Source organism: Panulirus ornatus, chromosome 7 (assembly GCF_036320965.1).
Source record: "Panulirus ornatus isolate Po-2019 chromosome 7, ASM3632096v1, whole genome shotgun sequence".
In the NCBI taxonomy this organism is placed as follows: Eukaryota; Metazoa; Arthropoda; class Malacostraca; order Decapoda; family Palinuridae; genus Panulirus; species Panulirus ornatus.
In genome coordinates this window covers 1,478,002-1,501,046 of record NC_092230.1, presented here as the reverse complement: position 1 = coordinate 1,501,046, position 23,045 = coordinate 1,478,002, and the positions used below count along the sequence as shown (strand labels likewise).

Here is a 23,045-nt window from a genome sequence, read left to right as displayed (position 1 = left end):
TATATGTATGTGTTAAAGGGAGTGTGAGGATGTATGGAGGAGATGAGAGAGTCGGGCAGAGCTGGTACACACGGCAGGTGAAGATACCGCCCTCCCTCATACACATGGTGGTGGCCTCCCTCCTAAGTGGGGGCAGGCCTCCCTCCCCGTAGCTCTCCTCGACCTGCTGCTGCTGCTACTGCGTGGCGTCATCCAGCTGCTGCTGGTACCTGGCCTCACCCAACCTCTCCCATGTCATCTGCTGCTGTCCACTTCCCTCTCTGTACCTCAGATTCTCACACTGACTAGCAACTCTCCTTCCTCGCACACACACACACACACGTCTGTTTGTCTGTCTCTGTCTGTAAACATTTTAATTTTTGTAGCGAGTCCCAGCAATGATGAAATTTCTTGTCAACAACGGGAATAGAACGTTAGGCAGATCAAGAATCGTGATCAGCGATGAACCACCAGTGGCCAGATGGGGAGCCAAACAGTTAAGTAGACTGAGAACACAAGCAACAGGAAGCCACAAGGAAGACAGAAGAAGTGGCTTCAGAAACACTTGAGGGATCAGATTTATGAATGTAAGATGATGTTTGATGACCAAGAACTCAACAGTAAAGCGAAAGAATCTTACGTTTGTCGTGGAGAGTGGCATCTGACGTAGCCAAGATACGTTTGACCTGAATGTGGTCACGTGTGTCTGACCTGACCATTACAGGTCAGGTCAGACGTAACAGAGTGCATTCTTGATACAGTCGTTTCCCAGCATCTGTATTATTCCTTACACAAAGCTGAGGGTGGAAGCAAGATATACAAATATACACATAATGGTACATGTGCCAGCATGTTGCTGGCATATATACCATTAGGCACCTACACACATATACACATAGGAGGATCTAAGATGACCAGTACAGACCAGTTAGCTAGCCACCACATGCAACAAAAGTCTTCCAAACTGCAGTAGGAGACATTGTGCTAACATATAGAACGATTTACCAAGTAGAGTAGTTGTACACAGTACCAAGGATACGTTTAAGCAAAGACCTGGTAAATATTTTGTTTCATATCCACAACTAACATTATTTGCACCACAGCCATACGTTAAGTGTACAGGTCTTCCTTTTAGGAAAATGTGTAATTCTTTCTGCTCCTCTGACATAAATCAGTGAGTCTGTGTTCTCTTAACACTGTCACAGACAACTTTGTTAGAACGCTGTGTTATGTTGCTGTTTGACTTCAGTTATAGAGGACACGACGTGATCAACAGCAATTATGCAGACGAAGTTCAACATCGATTTTTTTAAGGAAACAAATTATGCAAACTCACGTATTAAGGTATTACGTATGTCAAATATTTACAACTATTGCAAGAAAAGATAATGAAGACTACTCTTCTAGATGATACTAAATACTTTACAAAGTAAAACATATATCGCTGCTGGAGTAGCAAAACACAACATTAAAATTTCGTGAACACAACATTTCAGACAGTATTCTGGGTAACTGGAAATGGAATCACGTCTGAAGATGTTTTGTGTGGTTGTGCCACAGGGGACGCCGCTGGCTCTCCTCCTGATGATAATGGTGATGCCATCCTTCCACGCAGAAATGGAGGAAAGTCTTGTAAGGTGTTTTGCCGGTGGCACTAGAGCGATCAGAATAACGGGATCAGATGACGAGCAAATAAAAGAACAAAATGATTTAGATATTGTTCAGGAGTGGGAGGAAAACAACACGAGGGAATTTCATGAAGAAAAGATCGAGGAAATGAATTTACAGGACGTTTTATGGAGACGTAGATGGCGCTATACAGAGGCCCATCAGCGAGAGAGATAAAGTGAAGCAAACGCTAAAGATCGACGGATCATCATACAGGAGAAACTTTGATCTGAATATCACAACAATAAAGTGATACTGTCAAGCCTAATGATAAGTGGAAGGATATTGTCAAGAATCTGATGCAGTGAGTCTTGAAGTCTGGAGAAAATTGTATATTTGTTTATATCGTTCAATAAACATACATCACACGGCCCTCAACCCCCATGGGTTATGAAGGCTCACTTCTCAACCTCAGTCTTCCTCCGGTAGAGCAAGATGTTTGCCATCCAATACCCATCCATCTTCCTCATTACCCTCGCTAACATACTCAGTAAAGACTGTTCTATCCTTACCATATTGCTCGACCTGGGGTGACTGACACAACACATCCAGTTCGCACTGTTGCGAATGACAGTATTTTGTCACTCCGCCTGGGGGTGAGTGAGTGTGCTTCAGCTCACACTCCAGGAACCTGCTTTACTTGAGCTAACACATAACGTTCACGCACGACCCGTCACCAACGCCGCGTGAGGTACACAGAGAAACCCACAGCCGCCAGCTGGTGTGCGAAGTACCGCTCCTACTGCTGCTGGTGACGGCCACGCACCTCCCTCCTCCTCCTGAAAGACTCCGTTCATTACCACGACGCCGGAGGCTGTTCGATCTCACTCTCGACTGTATCGTCTCTCACGCCGATCAAGCCTCCGACATGTGCCTCTGTTCTCCTGAGTGACCACCTCATTTTTCCACATTAAGCCTTGCCTTCTCCTGAAGGTGCTTATTGTTGTCCAGAAGGAGCCCTTGATTCTCCCGACGGAGCTTAATGAGCTCTCTCTTCTGACGGAGGTTATCAGTCCCCAGACGGAACACTTCTTCCGTCTTCTTCCGTCTTCCTCTTCCGTCCTCGTTTTCCTCTTCTTTTTCTTCAACTTTTGACAAGTCTTCAGGAACACTGGTAACCCATGATAGCTACATTTCTTCACATCCTTCTCTGTCCATATTTGATTCAGTTCATCCCAGGGAACTTCTTGTTTTCATTGTAAACTTAGCATTTCAAATAACATACAAACTTTGTGCCCATCAAACGTATTGAAAAGTTAGCCTCGAGTATTCTAGTGAGGATAAATAATTCACACGTCTACTACATGCATGAAATCTAAATGTTAAGTATGTTCAGGTTTTACTTATGTGGAACGATCCAATATCCAAATAATCCATTTCTTTACTGAAGTAATGATAGATAAAGATAGTAAGATATATATTCATTTATCTTTTCCTTGTAATTTTTTTTTACAGTCTGTTCAACTTCTAATTCTTCTCAGAAGTCTCCAGGGAATTGTCTCGAATTCCTGGACTGTCATATCACGTCCTTTGATCTCTGTTATTTCTGCCGTTCTTTCCTCTTAGCACAATATGATAAGCATGTTTTATCGTGGGACATTATGATATCAGTTTCCCGTTAGCCTTTACGTCGCACGTATATACAAACTTCTTCAAGAAATCTTGGGAATGAACGCGATGAATCCTTGACGGATCATGTGAATCGTGTGGTTTATTTTCATCACTTTAAATGTTAATGATATTTATTTCAGGATGTTAAGACCCCATGGCCGACACGTGTTCAGGCCTCACACGTGTGGAGCCACATCTGTAGTCGCATATCCATATATTGATTATTCTGACCCCATAGGCCACGTGTTGGTCACATCTGTATTCAGATATCCATACACAGGTAATAGCACTTATCTAGTATCGTAATCTAATGAGATAAGGTCTATATGTATCATTGCGTATACCTTACGATGGTTTCGGAGGTCTTCTACCCCCCCTGCTGGGTCTGGAACCATACCTTTCGTATACCTCACGCAAGTGGCCAATCGGTAAGGGTTCCGTGGGAAGGAAGGCGCGGCCTGGGTGTGTAGGGGTTAGGAGTCCCACCTGTGATGGAGACTAGAGGGTGAGAGTCATGGATCGTTACGTCATGCCCATGTAAGTAGTTGCAGGGTCGATGTAAACAACAAGCGGCGAAATAGGAGTAATACAAAGGTGTAGTCTAGAGATGTGGGGTTTGTATAGGTACGTGAATCGTTGGTCCCCCGTGCACAGATGTGAAGGGTAGATGTGGTAGACGGGAGCACATGTGGTGACGTATATACCTTACATCGTTATCCCTGGCTGTGGGGGCTACGTGGGCCCGCGGCCTGCGCCTTTCAACAGCTTGGTCGACCAATGACTCAATTCAGCAGCCTACATGGCCCAGCCTGGGGTGTGGGAAAGGTAGAAGACCACCACCGAAGACTTCAGCAGGTAGTCGCCAGATGTAAACATGTAGAGGTTTGATGTCATATGATCTGCAACATTACGTAAAGTATTATGGTAATATACTTTATGCTGGAGGGATCCAGCCAGTGAGTCTTTCCCTCATGTCGTAATGAGCAGTTCGCCTGATACTTACCCATTGCATTTATTGGTCAGGTCAGTTGTATGCTGAAATGTTGGGCGTGTACCCAGGTCCTGGTAAATATACCTTGTATGATGTTGTATTATTGTAATTGTAGTATCATTATTCTTCTTCTTCATCTTTTTATTATTATTATTATTATTTTTATTTTATCATTATTATAAAAAAGTCCAGGAACCGTAGAGCCAGTAATTCTAAATAGACGCAAGTGTATATAGGAAGTTGCTTTTATGATATCAAAATACACAGTGAATAGCGCTTTACTGGGCCAGCGTTGATAGTTATCTTGCGTGTCCCTTGTATTCAATTACTTTTATGAAACTCCGGTACACAGTGTATTCTCAGAAACGATATCATTCTGCTTCATTTTACAGTGTAGTTTGTGTGTGTGTGTTGTGTGTGTGTGTGTGTGTGTGTGTGTGTGTGTGTGTGGATAGCATGAGTTGTGGGCAAACACTAGCAGTACTCAGAGCAAGGAAGAAGATAAATTTTTCAGATGGGGCAACTGAGTGACTGTGTGGAATAGAGAGGTATAGAGAGGGGAACTGGTCATATGCAATGTTGTTGATGGCTTGAAGGGAACGTGAGGGGCGGCTGGAAGGAAATTATGTGCTTGCTGATACATGGATCTGAAGGGAAGGGGGACAAAAAAGGAATAAATGGTATGGTGAGTGATGGATGGTTTTGAAGGGAAAGGAGAGATGGAATCAGTGGTATGGAGGTTGGATGGGTAGATAGATATGAGGGAAAAAAAGAAGTAATTAATAGGGTGATTGATAGTTTGGTGGATGGTTAGTTTCGATGGAAGGAATGAAAGGTAATAGAAGTTAGATATGTACAACTCAAATGTTTCACAATATACAAGAAGCGAAGAAATAGATGAGAACTTGTAATGAATGGGAAGTAAAGCTGGTGATAAAGTAAGTGGCAGGGAGTCAGAGGGTAATAAAGGGTGTTTTGAGAATAATAGAATGAAATTTGATGGTGAAATATGACAGTAGGAAGGAGGAATGTAAAATATGGGTAAGGAATTGAAAGGAATGCATATAAGATAACCAAATGCTCTAGAAATGACTGGGAGAAAGAAAATGGCAAAAAAGAAAATGGGGGGGTGTAGAAACATGGGGGTACCCTGCTGACGTGAGCCACGGAAATAAATAGCCTGTCTGGTGAAGGTACCTGAATGAATTAGACAGGCGTCAGCCAGGTACTTATAACGAATTAGACAGGCAATTATAATGAATCAGGCGGGTAGCTATAACCAATTAGACAATTATTAATTACGAATGACATAAGAACCTGGTACGAATTAGACAGGAACTAGACACGAATGATGATTATTGTTGCAAAGGAAAAAAAGAAAAGAAAGAAGTTGATTGTAAGTCTCGGGAAAGGCCAGTATTTATTCCTGTATTAAAGTCGGTCAGATCTACCGGGGTCGACTGAGGCAATTCCGAGATGTTATTTCTTGAGCTGAGACGCGGTTGGTTTCTTTCAATTTCCTCGAGGAAATTGAAAGCCTGATTTTGCTGTGTAGTAGAAACAAGTCCCTATTAGCATGAGAGGCTTCTGAATATGTATTGACAACTGTTTCTTTCCTTACACCTCGAAGCTTTGAATCTCTCTAACTTCACCTATCTATCCTAACAACTATGACCTGACACATTTTGATAGACTTCTTTTTTCATCCTAGAATTCGTAAATACTTTCCGTTGTCGCTTCTTTTCCCCTTTGATTATCCTCTCTGTATTTCACTTTAAGGTCCGGCCTTCATATGGACTTATGTTTGTAAGTAGATCCTGCAACGTAAGAGAACATATAGTATTTCACTTTAAGGTCCGGCCTTCATATGGACTTATGTTTTGTAAGTAGATCCTCCAACGTAAGAGAACATATACATAATCAGAAATGTCTTATGTACTGTAAGAAAACATTGTAAACCTGGGGCGACCAAACCTCTTCCTCCGCCAACCTGTAAATGCCCGACCGTCAGTCACTTGAGGACGTCAACAACTCACAAGACAAATATCTACACTACGCACATGACCAGTGAGTACGTGGAGGGTACGTAGCCCTGCGGGCCTCGCCCTCAAACTGTCTGATTGATCACAGGAGCAACAGTGTGGGAGAGCACGGTGCAGAAAAGTGAATTTCCCTAGACGTTGGCATAAACCAAGTGGTGCATGACGCGGCCTCCCTCCACCACGATCCCTTCGAAGTTGTGAAGGTAATGATGATAGTTGCAGGGTTCCTGTCATTTGCCATACTCGCTCTGATGGTTGCAAGCTTGGGAAGCGGCCGTTTGCTTCTTGTAGAGTTGCTGTAGCTGGATGTGACTGACTGTGGTGGACCGTACCTGGTGTTTTGATACCGGCTGGTGATAATTTGGCTGGGAATGTCTCGTATGTGGAAGCTTCTCGTGTTGAGTTGAGTGCACGTAGCGGGAGAGTGCGTGTGTGGCATCAACACGGTGAGCAGGAACAGCCTCGTGAAGCATTTGTTGTAAATTCCGACACGCGATGGTTCCAGCCACCACGCATTGTGGACTGTCTGGATGTACGGGGGTGGAGTGGTGGCCCACCTACAGTGGGAGAGGCTGGGGTGAGCTGGAGGGAGTGACGTGTGTTGAGGTGGGACACTGTGGGACAGAGCCCAAGGACACCAGCGTCCGTGTTAGTGGGTGGGATGACTCACGTACAGTAGATGGGGTGGAGGGATTAACCCACTTGTATGGACTGTAGGGGATGTCCCATGTACAGTATATGGATTAGAGGATTGACCTAAGTACAGTGGATAATATGAAGGGATGAACCACGTACAGTGGATGACTTGGAGGGATTACGCCATGTACAGCAGTAGGTATGGGTGAGGGATAATCCCACGAACACTACGTGAACCGAAGGGCTTTAACCCATGTACAGTAAATGTGCTGAAGGAGATGACCCACTTACTGTAAGCGGACACGGGAGGGAGTGGCCCATGTAGAGTACATTAAGGACCATCTGGGTAGACGAGGGGGACTATGTAACATGGAGGAGGGGGAATGTCCCGCATACACCAGGGACCCGTCGAAGTGGGATAGAGTAAAGTAGCGAACTGGGTAGAGTGTGGGCCACGTTAGCCCACACTGGTGGGCAGAGTGTGTGTAGAGTGGGCCAAGTAACAGGGATGGGTGGGTGGTGTGTGTGTGTGTGTGTGTGTGTGTGTGTGTGTGTGTGTGTGTGTGTTGCTGACCAACATAGCATGGTGGCACTCCACACCCACCTCCTCCCCCGGGTAAAGAGAGCAGTACATAACACAGGGTCGTGCCTCACTCCTCCTCAGCAGACGACTTTCCTCTCTCCCTCTCTGGGTTTGTTATCGAGGTAATCGTGGAGCGTCGCGTCCCGACCCTCCGCCTATATGGAGGTGAAAGTGTATTTTGTGGGTCCTCCAGAAACTATGGCTCAACTTCCCCCCACCCGGAGAGGGGGTTGACGGGGAAGTGGGGGTTTGTCGCTACTTAAGTCGTGGCTCCTTGGCCGACGTCAAGACTCCGGGAGGAAGTCACCAGTGTTGATGTATAGGGTTATGGTTCACGACAAATGTGTCGCTTTAGTATTGTATTTTTATATTCCCGGGAGAAAGTTAAGGTTTAGTTGATAGTTCAGTAAGTCTGTGAGGTCTTAACTGGTTCGTTGGGTATGGTTCAGAGATCTGAACTGGTTCGTTCGATATGGTTCAAAGATCTGAACTGGTTTGGTTATTAAGGTTTTGAGATATTTTTTTTGTATTAAAGCTCAGAGATGTAAGCTAGTTTGTTCAGTAAGTATTAGAGATGTTCACTAGTTTGTCTGATAGTTTAGTAAAACGTGACCTTAACTGGGTAGTTTTATAAAACATGAAGTTGACAGTTAAGTAGGTCAGTCAATCTTCAGGTTGTAAGTGGCTTGATGTATTTCGTAAAGTGTAAAGTTGGATCACAATGGAGGACAGTATGTAGTCACCCACCATGCACAAACCAGTGTATAAACTGTATCTTAACACACACTTTATCTTAGTGGTCTTGTTCACTTCAAAACACTTGGCAACAGCTGGGTGATACTAATGGTTTACGGGTGTCGTAAAGAGGTAAAACACCATCACTGAGGTTCACAGTGAATACATTTAAAGGTAAATTAAACCATTAGTTCGCTTCAAGTCCACGACTGACATTATTTGCTCTTCTGCACTTAAAAAAAATCTTCATGAGTTATAAGTATTTCTTCATGAGTTATAAGTATTTCCTCATGAGTTGTAAGTATTTCCTCATGAGTTGTAAGTATTTCCTCATGAGTTGTAAGTGTGTACGTTTTTGGTCTCCGTACTCACCACCTTCTTTACAGTCTCCTCTGCTGTCCCAGATGGCCTGGAAGGGACCTAGTGGTCTGTTGCTGTCTGCATTCATTTGTGTTCCTTTGTTTATTCTTTGTGTATAATGATGTAATTCCCTCAGAAGTGTTGGCCATTAAAAGTACAATAACCTCAGCCAGCCTTAATGATAACTTCTGAGGACTTCATTAGTATATGTGCGATGTTTTCAACGTCATTGAAACCTTTAATTGCTTCAATTTGATTACCTCGTAATGACAATCATGTCAAGAGTTGAGCAAGTGTCTAGTCGAACGCCTTGTGGGATCACAAGTGCTTGTATTAAAGGAAAGTAAGGTAAGACACTTAAGTAGCTCAGAAGCCTCTGGAAACACTTTACACTTCAGCAAGTTCTCTTCACCGAACTCGCTTCTTTTGTCGAAGATTTTTTCAGCCTCCCTCACCAGTGTACAGACTCACTGTAGGAAAAGTTTCCTGTTCCACCTAGGACATACCAGTGGCCACCCAGTCCGGCCACTACGGGTAGGATTGCCCTGTGAGGTTACCACTGCTGGAAGTGATTGTATTGTGAGGTTACCACTGCTGGAAGTGATTGCATTGTGAGGTTACCACTGCTGGAAGTGATTGTATTGTGAGGTTACCACTGCTGGAAGTGATTGTATTGTGAGGTGACCACTGCTGGAAGTGATTGTATTGTGAGGTGACCACTGCTGGAAGTGATTGTATTGTGAGGTGACCACTGCTGGAAGTGATTGTATTGTGAGGTGACCACTGCTGGAAGGGTCAATTATTATTATTAGTCATGACGTTTTGTACATACTTTGATATGTAAGGTCGGGAGTTATGTCTTTATGAGGTCAGTGGAGGTTATTTATTATGATGGAGACGACATTAGAAAGATGTACAACGTCCACAGCCTCTTATAAATAATCCCTTACTTTCCCTGCTGGTAAGATATATATTGTGTGTGTGTGTGTGTGTGTGTGTGTGTGTGTGTGAGTATGTGTGTGTGTGTGTGTGTGTGTGTGCTCTAACTGGACTATAAGATGGATGGTATCTTGTAGACGACTAATGATAGGTCTGATTGTGTTCGGTTGGTATGAAAAGTTTATTGGCCTTACCCCACGTATACCTTACAATGGTCTGGGAGGTCTTCTACCCCCACAGCTGGGTCTGGGACCTTACCTTACCTTACGTATACCTTACGATGGTTTGGGAGGTCTCCTACCCCCACAGCTGGGTCTGGGACCTTACCTTACCTTACGTATGTCTTACGATGGTCTGGGATGTCTTCTACCCCCACAGCTGGGTCTGGGACCTTACCTTACCTTACGTATACCTTACGATGATTTGGGAGGTCTTCTACCCTCACAGCTGGGTCTGGGACCAAACGTTATGTGATTCTTGTGTTCGATCAGGATGTTGGAGACCGTGGTGTGTCGGCTGGTCTGGTAAGCTCTGATTGTACTCGTCAGGGTTTATTTTAGTTATTATATTTTTTATTGAGTGTGACATTTATCTCACCACTTGATAATATACAATTCCCATTTTTTCATTAGCCTCACCACTGAGTAATAAAGAGAACCCATCTCTACATGTCCATCACCACTGGATAATGGACGAATTACATTTTCCGCAGTTACATCACCACTGGATGATAGATAGATCCCGTCTTTATCTTTTTTTGAAATTAATCTCCATGAACACCATCCTCGGGGAGAATAATGCCTCCCACTATGAAAGATCCAGGGTGATTGGCAGACGGAATCAATGGGGAGGAGAGGTGATTGGACGTTGTGGTAAAGAGAGCGAACATGATTGGCAGTCACTGTGATAGAGTAAAGATGATTAGGAAGGACAGTCGACAACTACCGTTAAGACAGTCGGGATGATTGGTATGTCGGGATGATTGGTATATACAGGTAAGAAAAAACCGAGAGGTGATTGGTAACTAGGCACAGTTAATGATGGCGGAAGTAATTAGCAGCCACAGTTAAGGGAGAAAAAAATGAATGACGCTCACTGTTAAGGGAACAGAGACACTGGATTGTCAGTCACAGTTAAGGGAGCGGAGATGTCAGCCACAGTTAAGGGAGAAGAAATATTGTTAGCTTAACTTGAGGGAGCAGAGATATTGTCAGCTGCAGTTAAAGGGACAACGATAATGTCAGGAACATATTCAAAGAAGCTAAAACAGCAGTCAGCAACAGATAAGGGAGCGGAGATGATCGTCAGCCGAGGCTGAGGGGTTGAAAAGCGAAAATGATTGTCAGCAACAGATATAGGAGGGTAGATAATCGTCAGCCGCAGTTAAGGAGCGGAAATAATCGTCAGCAACAGATATGAGGGCGAAGATAACCGTCAGACGCTGCTGACAATGTGTGGCACTGTTAGAGAGAGAGAGAGAGAGAGAGAGAGAGAGAGAGAGAGAGAGAGAGAGAGAGAGAGAGAGAGAGAGAGAGAGAGAGCCAGCCAGGCAGCCAGCTTAGTGCCAGAAGGGATTAATGAGGAGGGGTTGTCTGCACCCCACTAGGAGAGTGGCACTGCTGTGTTGCCTCCTGACGCTGGGATAAGACCTCAATCTCCCGGGATTTGGGTCATTCGATGGAGAAATTAAGAGGTGCGTCTCTCCTGCTGTGGCTGGCCAGGGTTAGGGCAAGTGACTTATGGAGAGATCTAAATTACCTTTATCTTATATATATATATATATATATATATATATATATATATATATATATATATATATATATTTTTTTTTTTTTTTTTTTTTTTTTTTTTTCATACTATTCGCCATTTCCCGCGTTTGCGAGGTAGCGTTAAGAACAGAGGACTGGGCCTTAGAGGGAAAATCCTCACCTGGCCCCCTTCTCTGTTCCTTCTTTTGGAAAATCAAAAAAAAACGAGAGGGGAGGATTTCCAGCCACCCGCTCCCTCCCCTTTTAGTCGCCTTCTACGACACGCAGGGAATACGTGGGAAGTATTCTTTCTCCCCTATCCCCAGGGATAATATATATATATATGTATATATATATATATATATATATATATATATATATATATATATATATATATATATATATATATCGTCTGGGATTTGTCCTTTCCTTTATATAGTTTCAATATTTTTGAGCCGGACGATGTATGTAATGTAGGGTGAAGAGTTAACGTATTGTGTGTGTATCCCTTATTTAAGATGCCTCTGTAGGTCCACATTTGCCTAGTGTGTGGGGTTGTGTTACAGAGGAACCGGAATATTTTGTCCGGTTTCTTAATATTCAGAAGACTTAATGTTTGGTCCAGTAGGTTTGTAAACAACAAGACGACAGATCGGATCATTTAGTTTTGTATTTTGTGGATTGTTAGCGATGGTTGTGTTCGTCATCAACGTGACACGCGGATGGGATTCTGTCCTTTGTTTAATGTGATGTTTTACCCCATTTGCATAATCAACAAAAATCGGTTTTTATTGTGTTCTCGTCTGTTTACAGCCTGGGTCCTCGTCAGCCGGTCGACTGCAAAATGAGTTTTTATCGTTTATTTCATTGGACACCGTTGGTGGTGGAGACGGGAAACAGAGGAGAGTTTGTCTCCAGACCGAGAGGAGGGGCAGAGTAATTTGAATAATCTAATTGACTTAATGAGGTGTATAGAATTCCTAATTAGGCAGAAGTTACAAATCTGTTGAAAAGTTCAGGGAGTTTACACACACAGTACAGAAGTTATGTGGGATGTTAAACCTTTTGTTAAAGCTTACAGGAACGAGGCTTTCCTTATTAAACATTGGAGGGACAAGTCTTTTCTTGTTAAACTTTGTAGGGATTTCTTTCCCCGTTAGATATTTTTTCTAAGAATTTGGAGGAACTAGTCCTTGTAGTTCTCAAATTTTCGAAGTATGACAATATCGATAAGTTTTGGGAGTGATAAGGTTCAAGTTGTTGATTCTCTGCTTGTTAAGAATTTTTGAGAATTGTGTTTCTGTGTCAAATATTAGAGATATAGATTTTCCTCCGTTAAATCTTTCCCCGTTAAATTGTGCAGAGATAAGTCACACTCCGGTAAACCTTGGAGAGGAAGATGTTTACTTGTTCACTGGCGGAGAAAAGAAAGGCTTAATGTAGTCAAATCTTGTTAAGATGATTGTATGGTCTTGATGTGTACTATCAAGAATAGCTTTTGCCACTTCAGTCTTGTGAGGGAATGGTTATATTTCGAATTATGGAAAGAGAATATATTGTGTACATTAAACCTCAAACGGAGCCTGTTTTCCATTCATGATTTATGTAAAGAGAATTTTTACTTCTTAGATTCTTCTAAGGGAGAAAAACTATGACCCGTTGGATATCTTTTGGAACATTTAGTTACCTGATGTTCTTTCATAGGAAAACGACTTTTCTAATTCTGTGAAACACTGGGAGAAAATTCTCCCTTTATGAACCGCATTTTGATGAAGGCTCAGTTTAGATAAGGTTATTTTTCACTGGTTCCAGACACAGGATATTAATGTTTGGTTTTTGATCGTACTGGCTAATGTGTGGAGCAAGGCGAGACCATCTGTCGTGGAGGGTTACGGACCTAAGGTGGTCTGCTCTGGTCCAGCCTGGACTGATGTAGTCTAATTCTTTATCTACTACACCAAACCATAACACGTGGTCTGCAGGACACACCCACCTCGTCTAGACCCTCTCACGTGGTCCACGTGGGTCTGATCTCCAGCGCTTCGACCCGACCCCAGTGAGTGAGACCGCGGACCACCTCGAGTCTGAGACCGCCTCCCCGGGGTCTGTTCCAGGACCCACCTCCTGACCCGGACGGTCTCACGGGGACTCCTCAGGGACCGGAGACCATTTCTCCAGCGAAGACCGAAGTAAAAGGATCGAAGCCTCCAACGTTAAACTCCTTCGTGTACTGAGCCTGATCCTGCAACGTACTATGGTATGCATGAATACAAAGAGGTTGGAAACAGCGGCAGACCAGCGGGTCTTCTCCAGGCTGGCTGTGGTGGTGGATGAGATCAGAAACTTATATGTGGTATAGAAAACGAAGGCGAAATGTCTGTTGATGTTCTAAACTTCCAAGATTGTGAAATGTCCGTATGTGTAGACGACGTTGCTGTTGCTTACTGTGGTTGACGTCACTGTTACTGAGGCAATGTAAACGCCATGGGTAGTTGACGTCACTGTTACTGAGGGACGTAACAATGTACGTAGTTGACATCACTTGCTGAGGTATCGTGGCTACATACTATGTAGCTGACATCACTATTACTTAACGATCGTACCGACCTATTGTATGTATGTTGTTGATTAACATCTGCCAGAGGACCGTAACCCCTCGCCACAGTGTAGGTATGTGACGTGGTACAAGTGATACCATTATCACGTACAGTTATGGTGACCATCTGTTTGAAGGCATTGATGGACCTAAACTAAATTCTCGGACCTTAGTGAAGTAGTTCAAGATCTCTTCACCATATTTTAGGGATATTTGTAGTGAAGGTGCACGCTGGAAGCAACACAGTAAAGGCGCATTTCGACTGTCTCTCGACCGGATACAAGGTCATGCCTAGTGTGCACATCGCCAGTCACTAATTGAAAATTGAAGGAAGAAGAGGAAGACAAATATACAGTTGATGAACAACCTGTTTCAAAATTGACTTCCCATTACGACGTCCCTCTCATGTAATATGTCATGCGTTAGCTAGTACCCATTTTCCCATTTACCCATTTCCTGTTTTCAGTGCGTATTACCCATTACGTGGATGTTATCTTCGGTGCTATTAGAAGAGCTAAAGCCATTACTTGGCCTTAAAGGGGTAAGAGGTGGGAGGCTTGTGTTGCTGGAGGGTGTGGAGCAGAGCCTTGCACAGAATCTTTCCAGGTCTGTTATCCTGGAAGCCCCAATGTCTTTTGCTCAGTCTGGCCTGAGGAGGGAAGCCAGGAGCTGGGATGGGGTCTAGATTACCTGTCCCTCACCAGTACTGCAGGCTAGTGGGCTGGCTGGGCTAGCTAGGGGCTAGACCACTATGAATGTACAGCAGAGAAGATCAGAGGAGCTGGCTGGGCTAGGCTGCCAGAAACACATACACACACACACACACACACAGACACACAGACACACACACACACACACACACACACACACACACAGAGAGAGAGAGAGAGAGAGAGAGAGAGAGAGAGAGAGAGAGAGAGAGGGGGGGGGGGAGAGAGAGAATGTAAACGACAGACAAAAATTAATGTTAATTGTAATAGTAGGATTCAAGCAACTGTTGACGTTGTATTTGTGTAATAACCTATTTGTAACTACCTATTTACAACCAACCATTGTGTGATTACCTATTTGTAATCATCAATTTGGAAATGCCCATCTGTGATTACCTATTTGTAGTTACCTACTTGTACTGAGCGGGGAGGGAATTTTACACTCGTGGGGGCCCCATCTCTTCAACAATCTCTGTCACACAACTTCTAATCTTCTACCAATTTTCATCATTCATGATGTGGTTCCTGAGTTTAACACAGTCAGTCCACTACTCTCATACTGTAAACATATTTCTTGACATATTTTCTGTCAAGTTTCTTGCTTGATTTCACGTTCTGTCCTCAAGTTGTTTTAGCCTTCCATCCTTCGAAGAACAATTCACTCTGCGTAGTCAAACTAGTTCTAAAGGGTGAGGGATGTGCTTAACTCGGCCTAAACTCTCTCTCTCTCTCTCTCTCTCTCTCTCTCTCTCTCTCTCTCTCTCTCTCTCTCTCTCTCTCTCTAGGTAGGTAGGTAATGCCTGGAGACCTCAGGGGAGTCGTGTGAGCCACCTGCCCACCTACGTACCAGCTGGCCTGGTGCGCCGGTCACCATGGTGGCTCCACTGCTCTGGCCTACCTTACCTTCTCTAACCCCGACACATGGGCCACCCCACATACCACTATGGTATCTGTCGACCTTTAAATCTCACATCCCTGCCTTCGTCCTGACCCCCTGACTCACTCCCAAACCTCTTAATCTCCCCATTTCCCCTATTCTTCTCCTTCTTCGCCGTCCACTGTCCTCCTACTATCCACATTCCCCCTCCCCCTGCATTCCCTCTTCTGTTCTCTTCCTTTCTTCCTACTTTATTTGTCTCACCTCTGTCTATCTTTCTCCCCACATTTTCTCTCCCCCGCTCTCCCCTCCAGTATTTCTCCCTACCTCTGCTCTCCCCCCTCGCCTTACATTTTCTCGTGCCTTGCAATCTCCCTGCCTCCTGCTCTCCTCATCTCCCTATTCTCCCCTTTAGGTCGCCCCCCCCCCCCTCACCCCCTGACCCTATATTTTCCTATCATGCCTCCACCCTGGGTGGACGTGTGCTCACACCACACCCACTGTGTACAGTGATGGTGTTGTACACATTTCCGCCGCTCAAACCTACCTCATGAATGCGTCTATGTTTTCATCATTATTTATCTGTCTCCGGTGATGTGTGTGTGTGTGTGTGTGTGTGTGTGTGTGTGTGTGTGTGTGTGTGTGTGTGTGTGTATGTGTGTGTGTGTGTGTGATTACCATTTGTGTGTTACGGTGAGAATTTTACACTCGTGTTGCCCTATGTCTTAACCTGGTATGTGTACCATGTCTGTATTATTATGTGTCTCCACACACACACACACACACACACACACACACACACACACACACACACACACACACACACACACACACACACACACCAGCCTAAGCTAGGTACCCAATTATCGACCCGCCATCGAGGGGAGGATGAACACCTGGGATGGCTGAGGTCGACAGCCACTGCTCCCAGGATTCAGTCCTGTGTGGTCCCATGCACGCTGACCACTATACCACGGAGACCTGTATGTGTATAATGATGATAATGATGATAAGGATGATGGAGATGATGATGATGATGATGATGATGATGATGATGAACTATTTATTGTACGTGCGTGACGGTAGTTAAGTGGTACCTGAAGGACAAGATAAGGTCTTATGCAGAAGCACACGGCTCAGGCTCAGCTCAGGTTGTGATTTAGTTGTGGCAGATCACGACCAACCGTGGAGGGAGGGTCGCACCGTGGTCTGGGGACTCACGTCCTCGCACACATAACATGAAACTAAGAAAAAAGAATGTTCTGAGAATGTTCAAGAGATCAAGACACGGAGCCCCACCAGTGTAGGACAACCTCCCAGTACAATACAAATACGTAATTACACACACACACACACACACACACACACACACACACACACACACACACACAGACACACACACACTCTTGTTTTGTGTTTCAAGTGAAAACAAACTTTAGCAGGAGGAGGAGCAGCGGTGGTGGTGGTGGTGGGTGATGTTGGAGCTTGTGCTGTCCAGGCAGACGTGAGGATGAATGTCATTACTGAATATATTGAAGAAGAAGTTGAAAAATTTATTATGAGCTCGGCACAACTTGCTCTGCCTCGTTGTTCTTGATGAAAAGTGTATTAGATGGGGTAAGAGGGTTGATGGCCTCTTGCTGGTGACGATGTAGTGTGTTGGTGGAGTGGTGGTGAGGGTAGCATTTTGTTGGAGATGATGTAGTGTGTTGGTGTAGTAGTGGTAAGGTGGCAAGACAGTGGAGGGTTGGGCTGCCTTCGTCATGTTGTGTAGTGGATAGCGTGATGTTGTGAGTGTACGGTACTGTGTACTATCGTAGGGGAGCTACAGGGTTCTTTACTAGGTTTGTGTGCTGAGACAGAAGAGTTATTGTATGGGAATTGTAGTGGTGATTAACTGTGGGATGGTTTGGGGGTCTTAAGTTTGTTACGTTACCGTAAAGGTCTCTTGTGTACGGGGTCCCGCACTTGCAATTTATTGTAGTGGTATGATGCAGTGAAGGAGATGTAGGTCTGTACAGGACTGGAGTGGTAGATTAAAGAAGTGGCATATTGCAGTGATGGGTAGATGGTGAGGTAGATCATTTCCACTTTGTGTAGTGGTGTGTGTGTGGGAGTTGTGGTTGTGACAGTATGACGATGTAGTGGTAATACCGTAGTGTTATTGTAGGTGTTGTGTGGAGGAGACACGAGGTAACTGTAGAGGTGTATGTGTTGTGTGTAGTGGAGACTATTGGTGAGGGATGATGTAGATGTAGTGGGCGAGCTTACGTTGTAGGTCTTGACCACGACTGTGGACACCAGTAATAGCAGTGACCCCTCAGCACCACAGAGACACACTGGAGAGAGGAAAAAAGACAGTTTCAACTTTGACAAGTTGAGGAACTTTTAAACTGGGTTGACCACCTTTGTGAGTGAGAGAGACTGCCTCTTAGTTTTCGAGTCGTTCTTGTTATCGTAACTTAATGTTCAACTTGCAGGTTTACTGTATGTGGTTGTATTGGAAATCATTTTTGTCTGGCGTGGAAGTGAGAGCATTGTTACGGAACCGTGACAGTGTTACATAACTGCCCCCTTCCCTGTTACGCTCTTGTGACTGTTATGACTTTTTTTCTATGAACGTTACTTACCTCTCTGTTCATGGTATTATAACTTTGTAACGCTGCCGTCACCCCTGTGTAATTCTTCTTACGTAACGCTTCACTGACGTCACAGTGATTCAGTGGCATAGCTTCATTGTAACGATGACTTTAGAACGGTCCTGTAACGCGTTAGTAACGCTCTTGTAACACGATCGTTACCCCTCCTCCAACTCTAGTCTTGCTCTCTCTAACGCCTCACCGTAACATGACTGAATGCTTTCATCATCTGGTAACGCTATACAACTCAACATTCGCATTTCTGTAACATCATTGTCACGTTAACATTGGTATTCTTGTATTGGTGTAGAAGAATTGTATTAACCTCTTATGGATATTATAAGCTTTGATATTTTCTGTAATCTTCGTGTTGGTAACACTTCTGTAACATGTCAGTTAACTCTTGTAATATTCATGGTAACTGTGTCATCCTGTAACAATTGTTAAACAATGGAACACCTTTTATAAACAAATATCACAATACTTTGATCATATAACATATGTAACCACTGTTACAGCTTCAGGGAAGCCTTGTAACGCTGTAACGTTTGCTGTAGCACTTGTAACGAAGCTGTATAACACTTGCACCGGCCGTATAGCCTTCTAGCCACAGTCAGGGTCCAACATCTAAATATAGCAGATGTAGGACCCTCCGTGGTATGCCCCCCCCCCCCACCCCTCACACTTATGTCACAATTCTTACCATCTTTAGTAGTAGTAGTAGTAGTAGTGGCAGTAGTAGTAGTAGTGGCAGTAGTAGTAGTAGTAGTAGTAGTAGGAGCAGCAGTAGTATCAAAATTAATAGTAGTAGGAGTACTAGTAGCAGGAGCAGTAGTTGAAGTAGCATCAGTAGTAGTAGTAGTAGTAGTAGTAGTAGTAGTATACTTACGAGTCCATTATAGATTCTAAGGAATAAACGATTAGTTAAGTTTCATTGTTATCTTCTTGAACTGAAATTTAGGAGTCAAACTTTTGATAGTAATCATGATTATTGATACTTATTTATTTGGATATATATATATATATATATATATATATATATATATATATATATATATATATATATATATATATATATATATATATATATATATATAAAGCATGAGGCTTGGGTATAGATGATGAGCTGAGTACATTATGCATGACGGTTGGAGTGTGGGTGTGTGATGATGATGGCAGTGACCATCTTTTCCTGGTGAAGTCTTCGTGGTGTCGTCAGCCCTGGCTGGACCCAGGCTGCAGGGTTCAGTGGTTGATGTTTACAAATTTTGGAGGAAGTGGACGACGTGTCTTTTCACATGTACCAGGTCATAGTGGTTAGGAAAGCCATGATTTCATTTTGCAGAGTAAATGTTTCATTAAGTTTTCCTGGCGTCTTTTTCAGTTTGAAAGTTGGAAGGTAAATTGTGATGGTGATAGAAATCATGTACCGTCGAGCAGCGGTTCCAAGCCGTTGGTACAGCCGGTAAGTGTACCACAAGAGGTACGCCAGAGGCGTCCAGATGGTACGTGTTAAATTTGAAGTTGTAGATGCCGAGTTTTTTCTTTTCTGACGTCGAGGAATGTTATGTGACATATATTCTTCTGCATATATGATATATAACCAGGCTCAAGGTATCATATTGTCTGATACTGACGAATAGATATCAGCTGGTATGCTAAATGGAGGCAAGACAGTGGTACGCCGCCACTCAGGAAAGCCGGCCATCAGTGAAGACCTAGTGTGGTTTACAGCATTACAGTACCAGGTGGCGCTGCTTACCCTCGTCGTACATCAAATAATTAGTTTGGTTGTGATTTGATTACAGTAAATATTAAAGGCCAGCAGTTTTTCCTGTACTGATGAACTTTACAGGAAATCTGATTCTGTTTGGAAAATCTGATCCAAACGCCAGAATTTTTCATGCGGGTAATTACATTATTGATGTACTGAATGTGACTTTTATTGGTCATAATTGACTTTTGGAGGTGGGAGGAATTAATTATATGTGGATCATTTTAGTCTGTTCTGTATAACAAACAAGTTATGGTTTTTAAAATGACAAAAGAGTTTATCACCGTCATCTATCTCCTATATATATATATATATATATATATATATATATATATATATATATATATATATATATATATGTGTGTGTGTGTGTGTGTGTGTGTGTGTGTGTGTGTGTGTGAAAGTAATGTTGAAGAACAAGACGCAGCAGGAGTTGAGCAGCGAAGCTGTTGAGGAAAACCAGCATTATGGAGACGTCGCCCACGTGAGCTGGTCTGCTTACCTCCTCCCAACATGCAGGAGATGGTGGGTCATTTTCAATTTCTTGAACAACAACGCTCCTTAGCTGATGTCCCCCCCCCCCCCCCCCCCCCCCCCCCACACACACACACACACACACACACACACACACACACACATACATACACACGCGCGCGCTCTTGACGGTTGGGTCAAGCAGAGAGAGAGAGAGAGAGGTAGGATGGGAGGAGGGAGCAGTCCACTGACGTAGTGACAACCTGTTTCCCTAGTGATGAGGTCGCCACCTGAACTTGATGTAAACCTAAGTCAATCATCTTGACTCAGTCAACGCCACTGGTGTGGAGGTTTACTGGTGGACGGAGGGTACATACACGGCAGCGGAGGGCTTTACGCGCCTCCTGTCATGATCGTCTTATTAATTAATTCAACCGTGAGATTTCGTTAACGAATGTTAGTTATCTTCCCTATAATTCGCTATGTACGTCTCATCATTCTGTTGGGCGCGGCACCATGGTCCGTGAGGCACCATGGTCCGTGAGGCACCATGGTCCGTGAGGCACCATGGTCTGTGGGGCACCATGGTCCGTGAGGCACCATGGTCCGTGAGGCACCATTGTCTGTGAGGCACCATTGTCCGTGAGGCTCCATGGTCCGTGAGGCACCATGGTCCGTGAGGCACTATGGTCCGTGAGGCACCATGGTCCGCGGAATATGGGCCTCATCAGCTCACCGTCAGCTCACATCTTTAGTGTGTGGCGCTGTTAGGGTGGGACGTTCCCAGGGTTGGAGTGTGGCGACGGGAAGACGGTATCTGACGAAGGTGGAGACGATGAAGGACAGCCAATTTGCTGATGACCTGATTACGGAGAACTTCCCCACGTAATAACACCACTTTTCACAGGCGACCTCACCTCCGTTTTCATTCTGATGTTTTGATGTTTTTTCATTTTTTTTGATCTTCGTTGAGATCCTGTACATTGTTTTCCGTTTATCACTGTCATGGCTTTGTATATTTCTTGTTTATTTTTATCATCGTCATGATCTTGTATATCTCATGTTTATCATCGTCATGATCTATCATATCTCTGGATTTGTCATCGTCATGATCCTTCGTATGTATCATCGTCATAGTAGCTGAATTGCTCCATAGGGTGAGTGAGAGGGCGAAGGTTTTGGGCGCACTGAGGAATGTTTGGAAAGAGAGGCGACTGTCTGTGAAGGCAATGGTGGTTATGTATGATGGTATAGTAGTCCCGGCGGTGTAGTATGGACGCAAGGCATCGGGCATAAATGACAAAGCACGGAAGAAGGAGAATGTGTTGGGAATGAAATGATAAAGGACAGAATGTGGTGTGAGGAGGTTTGATCGAGCAAGTATTAAAAGTGAAACAAATAGTTGTGGTAGTCAAAGGAGTATTGCTGAGAGAGCTAAAGAGGGTGTGTTGAAATGGCTTGAATACATCGAGAGGATGAGGGAAGAGAGGTTGACAGAGTACTGTATACGTGGCACAGGTGGAGGGGACAAGGAAAAGGGAGAGACAGAATCAGAGATGAGAGGATGGGGTGAAAAAAGCTCTGAAGGGTTGGGGTCAAAACTTGCGAGTCGGTGTAAAGCTTGCACTTGATAGAATGAATTAGACCGATGTGGTATACTGGGGGAGACTTGCTGTCTGGACTGAACCAGGGCATATGAACCGGTTGGTTAATAACCGTAAGAAGGTTTGTGAGGCCAGGTTGTGGACAGGAGGACCTGGTTTGTGTGCATTTTACATGACAGCTTGAGAACGGAGATAAGAGAATGGGGTCGTTCCTCGTTTCTTAGTGGCGCTGCCTCGCTGACGTGGGAAACAGCTAACGAGTATTGAAATATGAAAGTATTATTATTATTATGATTATTATTATATTATTAATAACATTGTTATTATTATTATTATTATTATTATTATTATTATTATTATTATTATTATTATTGTTATTATTGTTCTTGTTATCATTATTGTTAGTATTATTTTTACTATTATTATTATAATAAATACTAATCAGTCAATAAGGACTTGAGTGGGGGAAGGTTTACCCTGGGGGTGCTGGTGTCTGGCCGGAGGGTGGAGGGGTGATGGCGGGGTGGGGGGGGGGGACTTGGCAGCCAGCAGCTGTGGAAGTTTGCGCAACCCGTTACAGAGCCCCGTTAGTCTGGACTGCTTAGTGTGTCCCGGGACCTGCGTGTGGCCACTGACTGTGTCCCGAGACCTGCGTGTGGCCTCTGACTGTGTCCCGGGACCGGCATGTGGCCACTGACTGTGTCCCGGGACATATGTGTGGCCAGTTAATGTCTCTCGAGACCTGTGTTTGGCCCCTTGCAAACATAGTCAGGAGACCTGTGTATTCCCAGTCAGTGGGTTTTGGGACTTGAGTGTGTCTGGTTAGTGTGTTACGGGACCCGTGTGTGGCCAGGCAGTGTGTCCTGGGACGTGTTTTGGGTCATTCAGTGTGTCCTGGGATCTACGTGTGACCACTAGCTGTGTCCCAGGACCTGTTTCTGGCCACTGACTATGTCCCACGACCTGTGTGCGACCAGTTGGTGTATCCGGGGACTTGCACTATCTGTGAACACTATCTGTGTCTTGAGTCCTGTATGGCCAGTGACTGTGTCCCGAGACGTGCGTGTGGCCACAGACTG

General features: G+C 44.2%; 1 protein-coding gene across 12 annotated transcripts in view; it reads left to right on the top strand.

The window, feature by feature from the left end:
- The window catches only part of LOC139749360 (uncharacterized), a 512,783-nt gene that overhangs the window by 38,846 nt on the left and 450,892 nt on the right, over positions 1-23,045 (top strand). For 2 of the 12 annotated variants that reach the window (XM_071663110.1, XM_071663107.1), the window contains exon 1: positions 22,547-22,787. The exons of 9 other annotated variants lie outside the window; for them this stretch is intronic. The gene's annotated coding sequence lies outside the window, so the exon portion shown is untranslated. Of the gene's footprint in view, positions 1-22,546; positions 22,788-23,045 lie in introns of those variants that run through there. One more of the 12 variants, XM_071663108.1, reaches the window with a different exon arrangement.